Raw genomic sequence first — 13,334 nt, forward strand, 5'->3', positions numbered from 1 at the left:
TGTTCAGATCCATAGAGTCTTTTCATGAACTTCTCAACGCTGGCTAGGTGATGTCATGATCTGATCGTTATACTTCCTCTGCTAGGATATTACAGGATACAGCAGAGTAGGCATTTATGCAAGGATCATGATGTCGCTTCAAGCAGATGATGAGGTTGTCATGCTTTAGAACAGGGATCAGCAACCTTCGGCACTCCAGCTGCTGTGAAACTACAACTCCCAGCATGCAAACATGCTCGGCTGTTCTCACAACTCCCATGGAAGTGAAAGGAGCATTCTGGGAGTTGTAGTTTCATCTGTAGTGCCGGAGATTGCTGATCCCTGCATTTAGAAGTAGCAGTTAGATACCCAGCAATCTATGTATTAAGGAATTCAAAGTAAATCAGATTTTGATGGATGATAAATTCAGTTTTCACATGGGTCCTTGATTTGCACTAAAAAAATGCAATTTTTTTTTTTATAATCAGCAATTTACGTTAAAGGGTAAAAATATTCTCCAGTTTTCAAACCAGTACCTGATCTGAATAGTTTTGTAATTGCATGTAATTAAACATTTAGTTTAGCCTATGATTGTGTTTATTCAGTACTTTGTATCCGCCTAGTGCCTTCTGCTGTTTGTTCTTTTCCTTATTTCTCTGTCCACCTCATTAACATCGCTGAGGTGGACACACATGCTCAGTTCCATCCTTCAAGTGCCACCAGCTATTAGAGGCTTTGACAGGTACTGGGAGAGATGGCAGCAGAAAGAACATGCCCCCTGAGAAAGGACACACCCCTGACCTGCAAGCTTAAATGGAAAGAGCTCTGGATCCATGTAAGGTACAAGGCTGGTTCTAGAAATAGATGTACTGTCATGTACTATATGATGTTTCATTTACATTTTTTTATATGAATCATGGGATAACCCCTTTAAATTCATTAAATTGAGGATCTGTGCTTGAAGAATTCCTATATCTTTAGGATTCATGCTGTACCTGGTGTAAATATTTTTGAAGCCCCTGCCCCTTTCTTTCCGACATGTCCAAAGTTAAAGTTTTTTTTATTTTTTATAAAAGGGGTTCACTGGGATTTGGATATTGATGGTCTGTCCTCAGTATAGGTCATCAATATCTGATCAGCGGGGGTCTGGCTCCTGAAACTCCCACCGATCTGCTGTTTGAAGAAGCTGCAGTGCTCTTTAAATGTTTAAAGTAGAACTCCTGGCAAAAATGTTTATTCTCTGACCTGCTAGAAAGTGATTTCATGTGACCAACTCTCTGATATCCAACTGAAACAGGACGGGAAGTCAGTTACGTCTCTAGTCATTCCTATGAGACTGAGAGTGAGGCTCCCATAGGAATACATAGAGAAACTGACTTCCTGACCACACATAAGATGCTGTGTCAGTTGAAGAGTCTGATTGCTGGTCACATGACACAGCTGAGGATCAGAAGGGAGGGGATAACTCACAAATACATCATTAAGAAAATGACCTTTACTACAGATTATATCATGTACCTTTCTAGCAGGTCAGAGAATAAAAATTTTGGCGGGAGTTCTTTTTTAACCCTCTACCTAGGTCATGTGACATAATGTTCATCTAGCCTAGGAGCATGGGGCTGAGCTACAATACCAAGCACGGCTGTGAGAAGGCCATGGTGCTCACCAGAGGTGCTTCTTCCTCCAAAAGCTAATTGTCAGGGGTGCTGAGAGTAAGATAACTACCTTTCTCAAATTGATGATCTATCCTGAAGATAGGTAATCAGTATGAAACTAGAACCCCTTTAACTTTTCCCAACTCTTCTCTGTATACAAAAATGGTGAATAGTGATGAGCAGGATATTCAATTGAATATTCGTCTTATATTCGTCAGAATCGAATATTTGCAATTATTCTATTTATCGCGAATAATATGCCATTTAATTATTCGCATATTTCGGTTTTTCTTTTAACTGTATAAGGCAACTTTCCTATTGGTTGGCTATAGCTATGGCTAATATGTTTATTTTACGAATATTCGCTATATTGCTATATATTCTTGTTTTAGAATATGACGAATATTCTAAAAAACAAAGTTATAGCAATATAGCGAATATTCGTAAAATACACAAATAGACTGTAATTTAGATAATATAGTGCTATAATCTTTTTTTTATAGTCTAATTTTTTTTGTCTCTTGTACACTATAAAAAAAAAATACTATAGCACTATATAAGCTAAATTGCAGTCTAAATGTGTACGGTATTTTAAAAATATTCACTATATTGCTATATATTCTTGTTTGAGAATATGACGAATATTCTAAAAAACAAAGTTATAGCAATATAGTGAATATATTTGTTATTTAGAATATTCGTCTTTATTTTTTTTAATCTGTACTGTTATTCCACTTTGTCATACTGCTCCCCGACAAGTGTCCCAGTCACCATGGGAACGCCTGTGGGTTAGAATATACCATCGGATCAGAGTTTTCACGATCTCAGGGAAAACTCAGATCCGATGGTATTTTCTAACCCACAGGCGTTCCCATGGTGACGGGGATGCTTGTCGGGGAGGAGTATGCGAACAACTATACAGATAGGGTAAAAAAAATGCGAATATTCTAAATAACGAATATATTGGGAATATATTAGTTTTTTAGAATATTCGTTATTTCTTTTCCATCTGAAAACATGATTCCTTCCTGCTTAAATTGCTTGTGGGCCAATGACTCATTGACCCACAAGAAAGAAGAAGGGAGGAATCATGTTTTCAGATGTTAAAAAAATGATGAATATTCGATATAGCGAATATATAGCACTATATTCAAAATATTTGCGAATTAGCGAAGTTGCGATATTCGCGATTAATATTTGCTCTTCGAATATTCAAGCTCAACACTAATGGTGAACACAGTGCCATGTCCAATTGTTGGGCATCCAAGAATTTTAATAACTCTCTCCCTGTGCACCAGATATGAACCAGTAACAAACATTGAAATATACAACATAACATTGCCCTCGAAAATTTCATGACAGCGACTTAGGCCATGACCAATAATTCCACATAGGGAAAAAAAAATCACAAACTTAGGCCTCATGCACACGACCGTTGTTTCATTCCGTGTTCGTTGTTAGGTTTTTCGTGATTTTCTACAGACCCATTGACTTTCAATGGGTCAGTTGAAAACTCAGCTAATGCACCGTTTGTCATCTGCGTCCGTGATCCGTGGTTCCAGTCCGTCCCAAAAATATAACCTGTCCTATTTTTTTCACGGAAAACGGTTCGCAGACCCGTTCAAGTCAATGGGTCCGTGAAAAAACATGGAGGCACACAAGATTGTCATCCGCATCCACGTCCGTTTTTTTTCCTATAATTTGCATGGCAAACTTGACTTAGACTTTTTTTTAACTTTCCTTTATGTCTGGTGATCCTCCAAAAATAAAGGAAGACACACGGAAACAAAAACGGAAACGGATCACGGAACAACGGAACCCCATTTTGTGGAACGGAACACAACGGTCGTGTGCATGAGGCCTTATGATCACATAGTTTGACTAAGTTGGATATTTTGTACTGTTCGATTAAGCCGCAACCTAAATGTAACTTGTTCTCTACACTTCTGTGTAGAATGTTACTCCATTTTTTTAGACGAATAACTAGTTTTATTTTTTCCATCATGTATAACGGAACCATTATGTGCCCCCATAGACATGTATTAGGATGGAAGAAAACGAAATGTCTCTTAAAGGCTTACGTTTTGCATTCTGTCCTAAAATTCCATTATATTCCATTATAACTCTGTTATAACGGAACCTATAATGTAATTCCCTAACGCAAATGCAAACCAGCCGTAACATAGCTAAAAACACCTACTTTTTAACTCACTTTTCAAAGCTTGAGTGAATGGTGTAAATTGCAATGAGTTTCAAAATGTTTACGCAACTCAAAAAATGCTATGTCCTGTTTTTGTAAATTTTTGAAGCTATAAATCAGGAGTGTGTTACTTGATAAATTCCCCCATAGGCTGTAAAATCACTAACTGGTCCTTTAAATAAACTCCATCTATGGAGCAAGATTATATTAGGAATTGTTTACAGTAAATATCAAATTCCAGATTATAGCATTGGACCAAGCCAGCCACAGGCACTCTTACATTCCCCACAGGTTTGCAGGTGGTAACAGAATGCTTCTGTGGCTCAAGAAAACGTTTCCTAAAATACATTAGTATGGATCCCTATATAGTTCTTTAGGTATCCTTTCATGTGGGATTCAGTGCATCAGATATAGCATGTTCCATTATGTCACTAACCAAATATAGAGTTTGCAAGAAATAAAAATATGTAGTTAAAAATTCAATAAAGAAAAACTATTCCCGACAGGAGACTGTTATTAAAAAAAAGATTTTTATGTATCCTACAACATATCAGGAGGTTTGGTCAGTTGCAGGGGTATTCTAATTAAAGCTTAAAGGCAATCTGTCAGTAAACTTATGCCACTGTAACCACGGGCAGCATGAAATCCTGGCAGGTTGCCAACATTACACAGAACTATGAAATACTGTGATCTTTCAGAGAAAACTAAGGGGAGGAATTTATCCTGAGGGGAATTTTGCTGTCAGTTTTGTCTTTTTGTCACTATCTCTGCTCCAGAAGCCAGACAAAGAAGTAGGAGTAGGTATAGCCTGACAAGCTTGTCTGCTCTAGAGAAGAGAGGTAGAAAGAGACTTGGCTTGAGAGACAACCAGTGATATCTGTGTTCTACTTAAATAGTGTTATCAGATTGTTCAATACCAGTTATTGTATTGTCAACCTAGTTCCAGTGTGTGTTAGATGAATCTGTGCATATTATGAGTATTCTTGTGTTTTTGACCCAGCATGGTTACCTGTTTACTCTTTGCCTTCTCCTTGCCTGCTTATCTATTTGTACTCTGGCAGTTTAGTGTCTCTGTACCTTTGTCCCTTGTTGCAATGGTCGCCCACACCCACCACTGTCTCGCTTCTCTGGATGGCCATGGGTGGCTTGTTACTTACCCAGCTTCTTCTGTCCCAGTGGGACCAGCAGTGAGTCTGACCCCCGGCATCTCATGTGTCTTCTGCATACAGTAGTGTCTCCTTGTGGCTGTTCCCATACAGTGTAACGTCTCCTTGTGGCTGCCCCCATACAGTGTAACGTCTCCTTGTGGCTGCCCCCATACAGTGTAATGTCTCCTTGTGGCTGCCCCATACAGTGTAACGTCTCCTTGTGGCTGACCCATACAGTGTAACGTCTCCTTGTGGCTGCCCCCATACAGTATAATGTCTCCTTGTGGCCCCAAGTGTTTTTTTTTTCTTCTAAATGGGCATTTATCGCGATATATATCGTTATCGCAATACATTTCTTAATATCGTTATCGTGGGAATATTATAGGAAGAGGATGAGGAGATTGAGAGTCATCCTCCTGATGAGGACAGCAAAGTCTTGCCTGTTAGGACACTGGCACACGTGGCTTACTTTGTGTTATGCTGCCTTTCCCGTGACTCACACATTTTATGCATTTTGGACAACACCGATTACTAGTTATTCACCCTTCTCGACCCCCGCTACAAAGAGAACTTCTCATCTCTCATTCCTATGGTGGAGAGGACGAGCATAATGGTGCAATACCCGGAGGTCCTTGTGGAAAAATTTCTCCAAAGATTTCCAGCTGACAACGCTGGCGGCGGAGTACGTAGTTCCTTGAGCAGCTGAGAAGGGGCGACGAGGGGAACACACAGCAGTTTCAACAGAGGCAGGGCAACACTCTCCAAAGCCTAGGACAGTTTCATGACACCCCGGCCAGCGCCTTCACCCTGATGCGCGGCCTAGTATCACAAGGAGGGAAAAATTTTAGAAGATGGTGTACGTAACAGACCGTGTCAGCGTCCTCAATGATCCCTCTGTGCCTTACAACTATTGGGTGTCCAAGCTGGACACGTGGCACGAACTGGCGCTCTACGCCTTGAAGGTGCTGACCTGCCCTGCCGCCATCCTTTTGTCAGAGCGGGTATTTAGTGCTGCTGGGGGCATAATAACTGATAAGCTCATCTTCCTGTCAGCTGAGAATGCTGACAGGTTGACTCTTATAAAAATAAACAAGGCCTGGATTGCCCCTGACTTCTCTACTCCACCAGAGGACAGTGGCTGAACATAAAGGCACTTTAAATGTGTTTTTTGTAATGTACTGAATAAACTGTATTCCCATGGACCCCTTCCACAACAAAAAAAGGGTATATGGTCCATGCTTATTAGTCTGCCCTCGCTCCTAATGTTTTAGAGGGTCAGCTCACCTGCAATCCCTCACATGTAATGTTTTAGAGGGTCAGCTCACCAGCAGGCCTTCACCTACAATCTTTTAGAGGGTCAGCACACCTGCAGGCCCTTGCATGTAATGTTTTACAGGGTCAGATCGCCAGCAGGCCCTCACCTACGATCTTTTAGAGGGTCAGCTCACCTGCATGCCTTCACATATAATGTTTTAGAGGGTCAGTTCACTTGCAGGCCCTCACATATAATGTTTTAGAGGGTCAGCTCACCTGCAGGCCCTCGCATGTAATGTTTTAGAGGGTCAGCTCACCTCTAGGCCCTCGCATATAATGTTTTATAAGGTCAACCATAATGTTTTAGAGGGTCAGATCACCAGAAGGCCTTCACCTGCAATCTTTTAGAGGGTCAGCTCACCAGCAGGCCCTCACCTACAATCTTTTTGAGGGTCAGCTCACCTGCAGGCCCTCGAATATAATGTTTTTGAGGGTCATCTCACCAGCAGGCCCTCAACCATAAAGTTTTACAGGGTCAGCTCACCAGCAGGCCCTCGCATATAATGTTTTAGATGGTCAGATCAAGCAGGCCCTTGCCCCTAATGTATTAGAGGGTCATGGAGCTGGCCCTTGCTCCTAATGTTTTTGAGGATCACCAGCAGGCCATCAATCATAATTTTTCAAGGGTGTATGATGCCCTCCTTTATGTGTAATAAAATGTGTATTGGAGTGCCAGTTCCTTGTAATTTTTGGAAGCCCTTTCACTTAGTGCATAGGCTTTATGAGTGTAGGAATCCCACTACCTGAACAATTGTACCACAATGTGAATGAGGCACTCCATTATGTGATATACAGGTTGTATCGGAGTGCCTCTTCCTTGTAATTTTTGGCAGCACTTGCACTTTATATACAAATAAATATACAGGAAAGAATGTTTCCTAACAATTTTTCCTCTAAAATCGAGTTTATCTTTGGTTTTGTTCGTATTATTGTCAGTCTTTTAAAGTAGTGTACTTCTCGGACAACATCATTCCCAGCAGCGACCTGGGAGTCCAAGATGCATCCAGACATCCTGACCAAGCTGTTCCCGAACCATTCGGTGGTGTTTCCATCAATTTCTGACCTTTTCCTATGAACAGACTCTTCAGAGCAGGGGGTGCCTGGTTTAATGCTCCGGTTCTCCCATTGATTTCCATTGTGACCCGAGCACTCGAACACCCGAGCATTTTGGTGCTCGATCAACACTAGTGACAGGTCCTCTTTAACCATATCTTGCTGGTAAACATAATGTTATCATTCTACTGTCTTATCACACATCGTAATATCAGTGATCATACAGTGTTGAACTATTTATAACCATGAAACCATGGTGAAGCCCTGATATACCCAATGCTTTATCAGGTTGGCCCAAACACGCCGACATTTGTAATGATCACAGCCGATCTTCTGTGAGTAGTGTTATTAAAATCTCTTGCAATTTCCAGAGTAAAGTAAAATAAATGCCATGGTGTCCGATTTATAAAGAATATGTAATTCACCCAATCAAGTGGCTTACAGCAGCAGTTACGTTTAGAATCAGAGAATCAAGGCTTTTCTTGTATTTGTTAAGCTTATCCCCACATGTTCCCTGGAACAGTGAATAGAACATTATAGAGAAGACAATGGTAGATTATAGACTATTCTCTGTAATAAGCCTGTAGTGGGTTATTAGATTTTAATAAAAGTACTTTAAAATAAGTACTTTAATTATAAGATTGTAAAATAAGTGTGATAAAAATAATTATATATTTCTCTTAACTCATAAGGGGAGGAATTATCATGAGGGGAATATTTGAAGTCAGTATTGCTTGAGTCTTGAGTCTGCCTTGTACTTTATGCCACATTTATTAAATGTCACATTTTGTTTGATACATTTGGTTCATTCTTAAGCCTAACATTTCTAGAAAAGCTCCTCCAGTTTTCCTACTCCATCCTCCTACTGCATTGAGACTGAGACCTATTTAAAAAAGTCTCAGTGATAAATTAGAAGCGAAACTCATTAAAGGTTTTATTCAGGAGTTTACTACTGATGACCTATCCTCTAGATAGGTCATCAGTAGGGATGAGCGAACTTATCTTTTACAAGTTCGAGTTGCGGGTTCGGGTTTGGGTTCTATTACAATTCCGTGATGGATTCTGTTACCATGGGCCATAATGGAATGCCTTTTAGCGGCATTCCGTTTTGCATTCCGTCATAATAGAAGTCTATAGGCTGCATAACGGATCCGCCTGGTTTCCGTTATGCAGGATTCCTTGGGTTGGTTTAAAAAAAAAGGGTTTTTACTGTGCAAAAGTAATAAATAAATAAAAAAACTATATGTATTTGTTATCTCTGTAATCGTACTAACCCAGAGAATAAAGTTATGTTATTGATGATACAAAGTGAATGTCGCAAAATTTACAGCGTAAAAAATTCAGAGGCGGTATCACCATTTTTTTCAGAATTAATAAAAGTTAACCAGTAAGCTATATGCATCAAAATGGCGCCATTAGAACCTACAAGTTGTACTGTAAAAAACAAACCCTCATATGGCTACATCGATGGAAAAATAAAAAAGTTATAGCTCTTAGAATGTAACTATGAAAATGAAAAAAATGGACACTAAAGGTCAAAAACCATACAGTGGGAAGGTGTAAGGCTTGGCGATTTATTATTTATGTATAGTATTTTTATATTTTTTTTCTGTATTTCCGAAGCCATATTTTTCAATTGACATAGCCGTATAAGGGCTTATTTTATTTGGAGCAAGTTGTATTGGCACCATTGTTGGGTATATCAGGTGAAGTATATTAACCTTTAAAAAAAAAAATGGGAGACGACAATATGAAAACCAATGCATTTCACTGCACGGTAATAATACAATTTTAACTTTATTCTGCGGGCAAGTTGTAACGGTCACACACACACAGGGGGAAGGATAGTGACCACTGCGCTCCACCCTCACCCCTGGCCCTGCCTACTTGCCTCACGAGTCCTGATGACAGGGGACAACTGGACGACAGTCCCTTACTTAGGATATGTGCAGGGAAGACAGACAAGACAAAATACGGAACGTGAACGGACCGGGTCAGAACCAAAAGAGCTACGCAGTACAAAGGGTTAAGCAAAGAATGGTCAGGAGAAGCTGGGGTCAAATACCAGGAGAGTAGAGAAGTACTAGAGGAGTCCACAAAGAGTAGTCAGGTGGGAGCCAAGGTCACAATACCAGGAGGGATGCGCAGTACAGGAGGAGCAGGCAAAGGATCGTCAGGGAACAGGATCAGGTGAGTATTCAGTAGTCCAACAAATAGCCAAGAACCTAAAATTAACAGGCAACCTGTGACTAGCAGGCTGCCTGTATTTATAGTGGGCTCTGAGGGTCATGTGACGCGGCCAGGGTCACATGACCGACAGACAGACAAGTCGAGCACCGAGTGATCAGCTCGGCGCTCAAGGCAGACCTAGAAGCAGGGAGCCTCCCAGCTAGCAAAGCCACCCTGGGAACGAGGCCAAACACAGAGCCTCGCTCCCGAAGCTAAGCAGCAGGTCTGCGGCTGATGGGAGACCAAGTGCGCCTTTGGCGCCCCGTGACACAAGTACAAATATACAGATACCACATTTTTATGGTATTTGTTATGTTTTACTGCTTTATGACACTCATAATGTTTTAATTTTTTGTGAGCTGTGTTAGGTCTCATTTTATGGAGGGAGCTATAGTTTTTAATGATAACGATTTGGGATACCTAAAAACAATTCTGGCATTGGGGATTATTTGTTTTATTTATTGCATTCCCTGGGCAGGTTAAATAATAGTCTATATATTAATAGATTTAGTCATTGCGGACTTGGCCATACCAGTTGTGTTTATCTTGGCCATACCAGTCTGTGTTTTATTTTTGTTTTATATATGTATGAGAAATAGGAAAGAGTTTTTTAAATATATATATATATATATATATATATATATATATATAGACGAAAACGGACAGCAACTCCAAATAGTACAAAAAATAATAATTTATTGGGCCACAGTGGCACAGAGGCGACGTTTCGGCTCAAAATCCAGAGCCTTTCTCAAGCATCCTTTGATGCTTGAGAAAGGCTCTGGATTTTGAACCGAAACGTCGCCTCTGTGCCACTGTGGCCCAATAAATTATTATTTTTTGTACTATTTGGAGTTGCTGTCCGTTTTCGTCTAAATACAAGGGTAAGCAGTGAATTCCCTGGACCTAGCACCCTATTTTCTCTTTTTGGCATACATTGGTGCTGCCACACATTTTTCTTTTTTTCTTTTTATATATATATATATATATATATATTTTTATATATATTTAAACGGACCTGTCACCACCATAATGACCCCACTTACAGCTGTGGTCATCATGTCACCAGTGATGGTTTGGGGCATTTCATCTAATGGATAACTTTGCCACAAAACCACTTTATTCATCCCTCGAGCTTTAGGCAAAAGGACAGTTTGAAGTCGGGTAGGGGGGGGGGGGGTAGTCTTGATGCTCAAGGTCTAGTTTGCCATGTCCTCATCTCACCTCTTGACTCTTGTCTCTGAGCTTGTGTATATCAGACGAGATGTGTCTGAGATGCCGGTTAGACCGAGCTCCTTCCGTCTATCTGCCAAGATGCCACGGTCAACATTGACTGTGGCATCTGATTGATTAAACTGCTGGGATGTGAGTTTTCTCAAAACCTTATAGGGAGAGCCAAGTTGCTGCTGTGTAATACAGACAGCAACCGCAAGTGATGTACTGAAGTTTATACGACTACTCCCTAATTGACATATATTATTAGATTTACTAACCTTATGGGTTGGAAAGAACAGGGAAGCCACTGAGAAATCAAATTCTGCACCAGCTCTTACATTTAAATGATTTTCAATGCTTTTCTAGTAAAGTGCACCAAAAACTGACACAAAAATTGTATGTGTGATTCCAACCTTATATTGTCCTATAACTAGAATCACATGCAGTTTCCGTTTTAGAGCCAATACCAGAAGTGCATTCAAAAGGATTGGAAAATGTAAAGAAAAGACTTCTACTTCTCCTTCCTGCTGGATCTACTCCTGACTTTGGCTCAGTAAACCGTATCAAAAACTGCATGTGCCTCCAGCGTTACTGTCCATTATGAGTATAAATTCTGCATCGACTTGTGCAGACACTTTCAATATAATTACAGTAGATAACGTTTTTATTTGGCTCTTTACAATTATGTGGAAAAGGATGAGGCAAAAATTTTCCTTTCTGCTTTTAATTAGAATTCAGTTGTTTCTGCTCAGCAGGAAACAGAAAGTCTATATTAGTCATCGATGAGACCATTATAGTGCATTGGCAAGAATATCCCTCTAGTACTCCTAGACATCTGTTGATTGGAGATTGCTCCTACAGATTTCCGGTTGTGCCTCCTCTGTTGATTTCTACTTTGGCTCATTGAAGTTCGAGGGTGAATTAATTCTGTTCTGTTGGAGCATCTGGCTTGTTTTCTACCAGATGGACAGGCCCGTTGACGTACTAGCATGACGGCACCATACATATCTCCAGAAAGGAAGCTGGACATCTTGATTTTTCTAGATCTTTTTGCTAATCTACTGAACACACATAGTGTACGTAAAGAATGAATATTCACATGAATGCTCTTTTCTGGTATTTGCCCTGTGTATAGGTGCCACCAGTCATTGGATGATTGCACAAAATTATTGATTTTAGGCAGCAGATTATTTTGTGTAGTTAACTAGTGCCCAGATAACATAATTCTGCAAGGGGATAAGTGACCGTAGTAGTAATCACTTGTCCCCATACAGCACAGATTATAGCTGCATGTAAATGCAGTTCTCACCTACGCTCATTAGTCCCAGATAATTGCCTGGTCAGTCAACCTGTGTAAGGGGGCCTTAAAAGTGGGTTCACATCTGTAATTTCCATTGTAGTGATCGACGAACCACATTGACTAAAGTGGGGTCTGTTGAGATTTTGCCAGAGAGGCCAGCAATTTACTGGATAAATAGCACAGTATGCTGGGCTATTTTGTGCAGTATTTTTAACAGAACCTGTACCAGCTTGCATATTTGAAAATTAGAAATTATTTCTACAGTCTGCATTTGGCATCAGCAGTTTGTAAGCTAAAACCAGTAACCTAAATAGAACAAAGGTATCATGGAAAGTCTTGCATTTCTTTTGTACTTTGAAGCCACTCCAGGTTCTAGTTTCTTAACTTTTACAGTCAGACCATCACTGCGACCAGAGAGAGTCCTCCTATGGTGTATTAGAATAGAAGATGAGCATTACAATTGTTCGGAAGGAAGCGTTACTTCCCGACAACCACCTGCTTGTTAGTGAAAGAGATCTCATCCACAGTATGGGGACGGGGGGGGGGGGGGGGGGGGATGATTGCTAATGCCATCGCTTGTCCTCATACAGAATCATTATTTGCTGGCAGCAGAGTGTGATTGCCGGCGGTAGATCGTGCCGTCTAAACTGATTTTTTTTCGCCTGTATAAAAGATGCAGTTGCCCGATGAACGAGCATTTGTTTGTTCATTTGGTAATCAGCGACACCTTTACAAAGGCAGATCATCGCTAACAAGTGTTCCTACGAACGCTTGTTAGCGATAATCTGGCTGACCCTCAGCCAGTGTAATACAGGCCTAAGTCTATCAAGAGAACAATGGAGCCATCATACTGTCATCCCAATTCTACTTATCAACTATTATACCAGCATACAGCTACCCCTCACAGCAGCAGTAAACTGACAGTGGATCACCTATCTATATACACTCACCTAAAGAATTATTAGGAACACCATACTAATACGGTGTTGAACGCCCTTTTGCCTTCAGACCTGCCTTAATTCTACGTGGCATTGATTCAACAAGGTGCTGATAGCATTCTTTAGAAATGTTTGCCCATATTGATAGGATAGCATCTTGCAGTTGATGGAGATTTGAGGGATGCACATCCAGGGCACGAAGCTCCCGTTCCACCACATCCCAAAGATGCTCTATTGAGTTGAGATCTGGTGACTGTGGGGGCCATTTTAGTACAGTGAACTCATTGTCATGTTCAAGAAACC

General features: G+C 40.5%; 1 protein-coding gene across 4 annotated transcripts in view; it reads left to right on the forward strand.

The window, feature by feature from the left end:
• OSBP2 (oxysterol binding protein 2) overlaps positions 1–13,334 on the forward strand; it is a 273,565-nt gene that overhangs the window by 108,406 nt on the left and 151,825 nt on the right. The gene's annotated exons all lie outside the window — the stretch shown is intronic.

The sequence above is a fragment of the Bufo gargarizans genome, chromosome 1 (genome assembly GCF_014858855.1).
Source record: "Bufo gargarizans isolate SCDJY-AF-19 chromosome 1, ASM1485885v1, whole genome shotgun sequence".
In the NCBI taxonomy this organism is placed as follows: domain Eukaryota; kingdom Metazoa; phylum Chordata; class Amphibia; order Anura; family Bufonidae; genus Bufo; species Bufo gargarizans.